General features: G+C 35.9%; 1 long non-coding RNA gene across 1 annotated transcript; it reads left to right on the top strand.

The window, feature by feature from the left end:
- The first annotated feature begins 2191 nt into the window (after positions 1-2191).
- Positions 2192-9083, top strand: LOC135050886 (uncharacterized). The gene is made up of 6 exons (XR_010241900.1): positions 2192-2361; positions 2769-2867; positions 2973-3090; positions 8394-8492; positions 8598-8715; positions 8846-9083. It is a non-coding gene; the product is annotated as an uncharacterized LOC135050886 (long non-coding RNA).
- The last annotated feature ends 1895 nt before the right edge of the window (positions 9084-10978 follow it).

Here is a 10978-nt window from a genome sequence, read left to right as displayed (position 1 = left end):
CCAATTGATTCCTACACATTCTATGCACTCCAGTACCCCATCTTGTGGTCAAAAGCGGTATCAGTCGAACATTCCCTCAAGTAATAAAACAAGGACAATTTTGGTGTTCTTAAATCTAAAGGGGGGTACTCACGGAGCGATATTCTAAGCAATCTGACTAGATTGCTTAGAATTTAAGCATTATCACTCCGTGTGTACTCCCTACAGTGATAGCGATGCGTGGGGGGCTATCGCTGGTGCTAGATTGGCCTGCATGCAGGCCAATATATCGGGTCGCTTACTTCACCCGCTGGGTGAAATGAGCGCCCCCCCGTCTCCCCCCTCACGCTCAGCACACATCGCGCTGTGCTGAGCGGCTGGAGAGATGTGTGCTGAAGCCGTCTGCTCAGCACACATCTCTCCCACATCGGCCCATCTATATGGGCCTTAAGTATATAGCAATTCCCTGAGTCTTCTTAAAATATGTGCAACAATGCAAGCTGTACAGTTAAGAATAGATTCCTTACACAAAGGATGCAAAGAATGTGACATTGTGTTTCATACTGGTTATTTAAGAAAAGCATTACGTTCGAACAATTCAAAAAAATTATTTCTGCAGCGGAGTACATTGGTTTCCACAGAGAAACATCGGGGGTGTAGAGATAGATCTTGATCCCAGCACCAACAGGCTAAAGCTTTAGACTGTCCCAGGATGCATTGGGGCCTCCTCTATAACCCTGCCTCCAGGCACTGTGAGCTCAGTTTCGAGTTGGTGCCGTGTAGAGCAGGTCACTTAACAGGGGGGCTGCACTGGGCAGCCCTGAAAAAGCTTTTAGAAGACTTCAAGAGCTACAGCACTTACATGTCAGGGTGACATTCTGTGCTGCGGCTCCACCACCTTCCAGCGGCGTCGCATACTCCCGCTGGCTCTGTTCCTGGGTACTTGCGGCGGAGACGCTCCAGCTTAGGCACACGGTCGCAGACGCTCTCCTGGTTCGTATGGCTGCTACAAAAGGGAGGAGGTAAGAGGGTCCCCCAGGCGGGACCAGCCCTTAAATCGCCGTTCCGATCACAGTCTAAGGAGACGGACTGTGACGCTGGCGTGGACACTGTAACTGAGCAGGGACCCCACTATATGCACCAGGGCATAGGAGTACAGGTTGGGTGTACTAATGCCCACTTTACTAAGACTCTGTAGTACCAGGTGGTGAGTACCAACATAGGGGAGAAGGCGCTTGACCTGTAGCCCCTCCCCCAGCTGCGGGCACCATCTACTGCTGGTGTTCCCACCATGGATCTGCCTTATACTCTCCCTTACTCCCTGACTGAGACGCTGGGTGCCATCTTCTAAGAATAGCTGCAACTGGTCTCTAGGACTGCAGGGCAAGGTCTCCTCTGTAAATCCGCCTGTATATCAGAGCCATGATTTTACACACACTTAAGTATTCTACATGTCGATATTAAGACCGCTTTAGTTAAGAACAAGTGTACCTGTGACAGAAAATATTGTACGAGTATTCTGATCTATACATCCGGTCTCAGACCATGCATTGTTTATATATATGAAAACTATGTATGTAAAATAACACTATGAAGTGAAAATAAATGCAATATAAGGAAAGGGAAAAAAAAAAAAAAAAAAAAAAGTTTTATTACGGAGGATACGATCACTGTGTCTTTAAAAGCATGTTAGAATATGTGGATAAATGTACCAGCCTTGGACTCTGCATTCGAATACTTATTTTATGTGTATATATACATATGGTACAATTTGTTGCAAAAAAGAATAGTTTATCTAGTGCTCCACCTAGATTAGTGGTAAAATATATTTTGAACACGAACAATTTGGTTTTTGACACTTTTTTTCTAGCAAATTATAAATAAGATATAGGATTTCAATTCTTTTTACCAATCTTAGATATTTACTATGGAGATATAAAGATTAGCGGTAATAGGCATATTGAACACAAACACTTGCTTTTTTGCATTAGCAATATATAAATGAAGTATAGGATTTAAACTTTTTTTTTTTTTTTTTTGTCTCCTTACATATGCGTTCCAGCCTTTGCTGAGTGGAACACATGCAGGAAATCAGTATCCACACACCTGGTAGTTAGTTCATAGACACTTTTAAGTTGTTTTTAAGCACAATTCACTTTTTTCTTTCAAATTAAAAAGATCACCTAAATCTAGGGATTATTCTAATCCTTTTAAGTGTGGAATTATGTTTAGAATAGGAGCAGTATCCAGGAAAAACTAATAATTAGAGCCACTAATTACAGGAAGTGAGACTTGCACTGAGATGAATAAATAGCAGTCTCAGTGCTGTGCCAGTTCATTTTGGATGTGGCTGTTACTTGTGTCTCTTTCCTGGTGGCTGCAGTAAGTATTTGGAATGCATTGTACTGGACTGTATTTGTCTAATATGTAAGACTTGTATGTTTAAATTGTAATCACTGATATTGTGATCTAAGTGAGCACCTGATCTTTTGTATTATCATGTATTCAAATTATGAATGGAATGAATATTAAATAGATATTATGAAAACGAGTTAGATATGATGCAACTATGTGGTATTGAAAGAAACACAATTGTAATGAGATTGGATACCATTATTAGTATTATATATGAAATTAGCTCTATGCTATAGAAATCAACACTGAGTGGTGCAGTTATTCACTATATGTAAATTTATTGAACACACCGTTTATTATTCACTTTTTTGGAGTTTGTGATATAATTGCACTTTAAAGTATATGTAGCTGAAATGTTGTTAAATATTTTTTAGGGTTCAAATTTAACAGACCCTGCATAAAAACTGAAAAGAGTCTGCAACCAGGTTCATTAACTAGCTGAATACCCTTAAAGGCGTATGCGTTTATGCTTGGTATGTATAAAATTATATGATAAGACACCACACCTGATAGCACCCAGTAAAAATATGTCCGAATATTAAAATTATGGTCTTCTAACCAATTAATAATATCCATAGGGTTTACCATCCTACAACCATTCTGGGTGAATTATCCATCTCTATTAAAAGTTGGTCCTATATATATGGGCTATGGATGTTTTATATCCATGAAGGCCTTTGTTCCTTCCTTTTTTTGGTATGTATATATTTCCTTCTCCATTTTCTCCTCCATTTTCCTTCCCTATGTGTATATGCATATATGTGTGTATATAAAAATCATCCTAGAAATTTTAAAGGACCATCCAATCACCCGTTTTATGTTTTAGTGATACCATACAGAAACCCCTGATGAAGTCGTTCTGACGAAACGCGTTGGGTCGAATCCGTTACGGTCTCTTATCTAGTTCATTAATACACCCTACAGAATATACACCTATAAGGGTGAGGGTGTTCTTTAAAGGCTTGAACAGAAAACCTATTGACTGTATCTGGATGTTTTTCTTTTAAGAATGTTTATATGAATGTATGGAACCTTTTATCTGTAAAAAAAAATGTTCATATGAATTTATGGAATTCTATATGTTTTTTAATAAAAACAAATTGGTATCATATCTAATTTAGGCCATTCTGGCCGTCTTTTTGTTCGGGTGCGTTCTCTGGTGTGAGGGTATACTTGCAGGTGATACCAGTTATAAGAATCCACACCGTGGAAGAACAGCTACTGGAAATACTAAAATCTGAGTGTTTTAAAGTTATACCAAGCGCAATTGGTTATTGTTTTTGTTTGTTATTCTTTGACAGTTCACTAACAGGGACTTTCTCCATATTGCTGCTGGTGGGTTGAGCGCGGGGTGGAAGACATTTTTTTGTATTTGTGTATCTTTTCTGTTGTCTTTTCCTGCTGCCAAATAATGCCTATTTTTAGGGATAGGTCTAAAAGACCTCAAAAATGTAGAAATATTTTTTCAGAGGAATATGTGGAAGGAGATATGGAGGAGGATGCGGATTATTATTATCCACAATTAAATCTGATAGAGAAACTAGCGATCAAAGAACTTAAGAATTGGTACGATGTGATAACGCTAGAAAAATACATAGAAGTGGGTCGAGTCCCTAGGGGGCTAAGAATGATTAAAACACCAACCTTTGGTAACCTTGATGAGGGTTTTATGAAAAACTGGAACTCCATTTTGGAGGACTGTTCCATAAAACTCATGACTCTATTAGCAACTGAAAAGAAGGAGTTAAATAAACTTGAAGTTGAACTTAACCAATTAGAAACTACTCTTACTAAATTTGAAAACAGTGAGGAGTTTAAAAAAGATGTAACTGACCTACAGGAGAAACTAGACGCAGTTGAGGATGAAATTATCTATAGAAAACAAAAAAAAATTTCTAGGGATAAAAATGATTATGTAAACAATAAAATATTTAGTTGGTCTAATACAGATTCCAAATTCGTCAATCAATTTTCAAAACGAGGTAATGAAGAGCCTGAACGTAGGAGCAGATGTGATCAATATAGACATGCTCCTATATATACAGAGAATTATAAAAGGGATAATTGGCAAAATAGAAGGAGACGGTCCTCTAATTATTCTCCCCATTATGGAAGAAAAAGAGATGGAACTACCTCTTACCAAAACCATTGGAGAGATAGATATCCGTCTTATAGGAAAAGACATGATGTTGGGAGATCTCAGTCCCCTAATGTCTTTCGACAACGTTTTTTAGACGAGGGTCCATGGAAAGATCTACAACAGGGACGAAAAAGAGGTCTTTTTATAGGAGAGGAAAGAGAGGGGGGAGAAAACTCGCCAAACAACAAGAGAAGAAGGCCACTTTTTCATCTTGTGGAGAATCAGAGGTTGGACTCTTCAACCTCTCCAAGAGACAATTATCGAGTGCTCAAACAACGGTTTTAGGTAAAGGCCTAAAATTCGCTCCAGACGCACATGTCAATAAATTTGATCTTTATATTGACTTGAATAAATATATAAGAAATCTAACAGTGCAAAGGCATTTTTTTAAAAATCCAACCCCTGCTATGTCTAGAATTACTGAACAGAAACCTGTAGTGGCCCTTCCATCTAAATTCTACCCAGTTGAATCAAGGGGTAGCCATTTGGAAATCTTTTTTGATTCAGTTAAGGATGAATTTAGAAAATTAAAGGTAAAACCAGACAAGTTTACTTCTAATTTGAAACCTCAAGAAAAGAAAGCACTCTCCCTTCTAAAGAAAGATGATAACTTAGTCATCCGCAGTGCAGATAAGGGAGGAGGTGTAGTCATCCAGGAAAGAGATTCATACCTAGCTGAGGCGGGTAGAATTCTGGATGACGAATCAACCTACCTTAAATTAAGTTCAGATCCCACTGCACATTTTCAGGAAGAACTTTATATGTTACTCTTTGATGCTAGGAAAAAAAATGTAATCTGCCAAACGGAATATGATTATCTGTTTGTAAAACATCCAACAGTACCAATTTTTTATCACCTTCCAAAGATGCATAAAAATCGTGAATGTCCCCCAGGGAGGCCCATAATTTCGGGGATCAACTTTGACCTCAAATTTGTCACACTATATAGACCTCAAACTACAACACTATGTAAAAAGGTTGCCATCTTTTTTGAAAGACTCTACTAGTTTACTACAGGAATTGGAAAACTATATATGGAGAGAAGGGGACACTTGGCTTACAATCGATGTCCAAGCCCTCTATTCGTCAATTCCGCACGATAAGGGGGTCCTTGCAGTCAAGAAAACCTTGGAAATTGATTTGGAAAAAACTGTGGGAGAAACTGAGTTTATCCTACACAGTATTGAATATATTCTGCGACACAATTATTTCCAGTTTGGAGATGCCCACTACCTCCAACAGCAGGGGACTGCAATGGGGACAAAATTTGCCCCATCGTATGCGAACCTGCTGATGGGGGAGTGGGAGAACACTTTTGTCTATGGTTCCCCTTTCTTTACAGAAAATATTAGATTCTATAGGCGCTATATTGACGATTTGATTTTTGTATGGAATGGTGACTCACAAAGTATAGCCTCTTTTATAGAAGCTATCCATCAAAACCAATTCAATCTGAAATTTACTCACAGAACAGACACGATTACAATTGATTACTTAGACATTAAATTGGAAAGTACAGTAAATGAAAATATTAAGACCTCAACCTTTTTCAAAGATGTGGACACTAATAGTTTTATACCATCTACAAGTTGTCACCATCGAAATTGGATTGAGAATGTCCCCTATGCACAATTCCTGAGGCTTCGGAAAAATTGTAGTAATGTCAACGACTTTCTGGTTCAAACGGAGATTCTAAAAGAACGCTTCCTGTCAAGAGGTTACAATGCTTTAAAAATAGAGGAGGCGATTGACAGAGCATTGAAACAAGATAGACCGAGTCTCCTATCGAATAATACTAGAAAGAAAGTAGAAAAACACTTTCAAAGTCGACCATTCATTACTCAATATAACAAAGAAAATTGGATGGTGAAAAAAACATTGGAGAAACATTGGAATATCCTGTTAAAGGATCCAGTGTTGGGACCCTCTCTCCCTCCAAAACCCCTAGTTATTTTCAGAAGGGCAAAGAATTTGAAAAGCATTCTGGCCCCAAGTAAACTTAAATCTACTAAAGTATCCACATCTGGACCAGATACATTTCTTTCACTGAAGAAAAAGGGAGGTTGTTTTCCATGTGGACATTGCATTTGCTGCAAACACATGGAATAGAAACCGTTTGTGTGGCTATTGGATAATGGCTTGGAATACAAACTGAAAGAGTTGGTTAACTGTAACTCACAGTATGTCATTTATAGAATTACTTGTCCATGCAATTTGTCCTACATTGGCAAGACGAAGCGGTTTGTAAAACTTAGAATCCAAGAACATATGCGTAGCATTAAAAATAAGGTAACAAGTCATAACCTGCCGAGGCATTTCTTGGAATGTCATAATTCGAATTTAAAAGGATTTTCATTTACAATCCGTGAGTGCGTACGGCTAGGAGATAGAGGAGGAGATAGGGACCTTCTTCTATCAAAAAGGGAAACGTATTGGATCTATAATTTAAACACGTTGGTACCAGGAGGACTTAATGAGAACATTGATATAATATCTTTCCTATGAGATCTATAGTTTCCCATCATTTTATAGATTCTTCTTTCCAACTAAGATCCAGAATATATTCCCTCCCTTTTGTTTCTCCCTCTCATTCATTTTTTTTTTTTTTTTTTTTTTCTTTCAAATTTTACATGGGGCTATTTTGAAAACTATGTATGTAAAATAACACTATGATGTGAAAATAAATGCAATATAAGGAAAGGGAAAAAAAAAGTTTTATTACGGAGGATACGATCACTGTGTCTTTAAAAGCATGTTAGAATATGTGGATAAATGTACCAGCCTTGGACTCTGCATTTGAATACTTATTTTATGTGTATATGTATATATACATATGGTACAATTTGTTGCAAAAAAGAATAGTTTATCTAGTGCTCCACCTAGATTAGTGGTAAAATATATTTTGAACACGAACAATTTGGTTTTTGACACTTTTTTTCTAGCAAATTATAAATAAGATATAGGATTTCAATTCTTTTTACCAATCTTAGATATTTACTATGGAGATATAAAGATTAGCGGTAATAGGCATATTGAACACAAACATTTGCTTTTTTGCATTAGCAATATATAAATGAAGTATAGGATTTAAACTTTTCTTTTTTTTTTTTTGTCTCCTTACATATGCGTTCCAGCCTTTGCTGAGTGGAACACATGCAGGAAATCAGTATCCACACACCTGTTAGTTAGTTCATAGACACTTTTAAGTTGTTTTTAAGCACAATTCACTTTTTTCTTTCAAATTAAAAAGATCACCTAAATCTAGGGATTATTCTAATCCTTTTAAGTGTGGAATTATGTTTAGAATAGGAGCAGTATCCAGGAAAAACTAATAATTAGAGCCACTAATTACAGGAAGTGAGACTTGCACTGAGATGAATAAATAGCAGTCTCAGTGCTGTGCCAGTTCATTTTGGATGTGGCTGTTACTTGTGTCTCTTTCCTGGTGGCTGCAGTAAGTATTTGGAATGCATTGTACTGGACTGTATTTGTCTAATATGTAAGACTTGTATGTTTAAATTGTAATCACTGATATTGTGATCTAAGTGAGCACCTGATCTTTTGTATTATCATGTATTCAAATTATGAATGGAATGAATATTAAATAGATATTATGAAAACGAGTTAGATATGATGCAACTATGTGGTATTGAAAGAAACACAATTGTAATGAGATTGGATACCATTATTAGTATTATATATGAAATTAGCTCTATGCTATAGAAATCAACACTGAGTGGTGCAGTTATTCACTATATGTAAATTTATTGAACACCGTTTATTATTCACTTTTTTGGAGTTTGTGATATAATTGCACTTTAAAGTATATGTAGCTGAAATGTTGTTAAATATTTTTTAGGGTTCAAATTTAACAGACCCTGCATAAAAACTGAAAAGAGTCTGCAACCAGGTTCATTAACTAGCTGAATACCCTTAAAGGCGTATGCGTTTATGCTTGGTATGTATAAAATTATATGATAAGACACCACACCTGATAGCACCCAGTAAAAATATGTCCGAATATTAAAATTATGGTCTTCTAACCAATTAATAATATCCATAGGGTTTACCATCCTACAACCATTCTGGGTGAATTATCCATCTCTATTAAAAGTTGGTCCTATATATATGGGCTATGGATGTTTTATATCCATGAAGGCCTTTGTTCCTTCCTTTTTTTGGTATGTATATATTTCCTTCTCCATTTTCTCCTCCATTTTCCTTCCCTATGTGTATATGCATATATGTGTGTATATAAAAATCATCCTAGAAATTTTAAAGGACCATCCAATCACCCGTTTTATGTTTTAGTGATACCATACAGAAACCCCTGATGATGTCGTTCTGACGAAACGCGTTGGGTCGAATCCGTTACGGTCTCTTATCTAGTTCATTAATACACCCTACAGAATATACACCTATAAGGGTGAGGGTGTTCTTTAAAGGCTTGAACAGAAAACCTATTGACTGTATCTGGATGTTTTTCTTTTAAGAATGTTTATATGAATGTATGGAACCTTTTATCTGTAAAAAAAAATGTTCATATGAATTTATGGAATTCTATATGTTTTTTTAATAAAAACAAATTGGTATCATATCTAATTTAGGCCATTCTGGCCGTCTTTTTGTTCGGGTGCGTTCTCTTGTGTGAGGGTATACTTGCAGGTGATACCAGTTATAAGAATCCACACCGTGGAAGAACAGCTACTGGAAATACTAAAATCTGAGTGTTTTAAAGTTATACCAAGCGCAATTGGTTATTGTTTTTGTTTATGTTATTCTTTGACAGTTCACTAACAGGGACTTTCTCCATATTGCTGCTGGTGGTGAGCGCGGGGTGGAAGACATTTTTTTGTGTGTGTGTATATATATATATATATATATATATCTCAAAAAACAAATTTAAAGGACCCTTCTTATTGCGCTAAATATTTTATAGCTCACCACTGAGAAATGCCCACTGTCAGCTAGGGCATTAAATTAGAGGTATAGAAGAAAAAGGTTTCTCTTGGGAGCTAGACCACATCAGAATTCACTTTGAGATACATTTATTTTAAAATTTAACATTAAATGTTATAACAATACATAAAAAATTCAATAAAACATGTATTTAACTTTATACCATAGATGGAAAATACAGACTAATTATCTGTTGACATTAGTGATGGTTATTTCTACCAATGTGTTCAGAAGTGTGTTCAACTTCACAATTGCGCAAATACCCAACGCGTTTCGTCCGCACCGGACTTCATCAGGGGTCGTAAGCGATGTAGTCAAGAGTTTGTGAATCTCTGAATCCCAACCAGCTTTTTGCCGTGGGTATGAAGGATCTAAAAATGTCACCAGCAAAATTGATATTAGTTTAGGGTGACTATGTGCATATATAGCAATGGTTAGAAACAACAAAATAGAGGGGAGGAACAAATATAATTGGATGATGGGGGAATATATGTGAATCACTCTCAGTTAAGAGTTAGGGATGGCTCTTAATTAGTCACCATTAGATCAATATTATAAATTCATTATCATAAACTCTATTCCAGAGGTAATTAAAAATACTATCAATACATACATCACAAATGATCAGAAATAATTACTTACTTTATAATATTCGCATTTACCATATATAATTCATCAATATACAAAATAATGCAATTGCTGTGACAGTGACCTATGAGTTGAAAATGAAAATATATGTATTAAAAATTATAGATAAATACATATACACTGCACGGAATGTGTTTGTTTGCTACATTTTTCAAATAGTTCTATTTCACAACAACCCTATTAAATACAACTTATTTATATTTTTGATAAGGGACCATGCTGCATGCAATAGTTCAATGGAGATTAAAAATGTACCAGGTAATATCTATAATATCACCTGATATCATATCAAAATTTGTATCCAACCTAATGATCTTAGATAACATCATAATTAATTAACAACTGGTGATTCCCTTTTTAATAACAGAACCACAATCATTGTTCTTAAATAGTGTGGTATCTGGCTTACCCGATAATCCAATTTGATAATTATCCCTTATCATGTACACATTTATAATTCATATAGATAGAAAATTTAAGTTATACTGCGAAATCTTCATGATTAAATGTACAATTTAAACTGATCTGAAATTGGAATTTGATATAATACCACATTGGGCTCACCTTTGGGATGTGTTAAGAACAGTTCTTAATTTGAATAAGAATGAGTCTATAAACGCATTTCCTAGAAGATAAAATATAAACCACTGTATAAATGGGGTTCATCTTACTAGGTTTAGAGAAAAAGTCCATTGATGAGATACTCACCCTTAGTGCTCTCTCAGGAATCCTATTCACAGCTATAACAATGGGTGTGTGTGGGAACTGATATATATACCACCCATCTTATGACATCACTTCCTATTACTAATTAGACCCTTTTCTTTAATTTAATGC

Source organism: Pseudophryne corroboree, chromosome 2 (genome assembly GCF_028390025.1).
Source record: "Pseudophryne corroboree isolate aPseCor3 chromosome 2, aPseCor3.hap2, whole genome shotgun sequence".
NCBI lineage: Eukaryota > Metazoa > Chordata > Amphibia > Anura > Myobatrachidae > Pseudophryne > Pseudophryne corroboree.
This window is presented reverse-complemented; position numbering and strand designations above follow the sequence as displayed.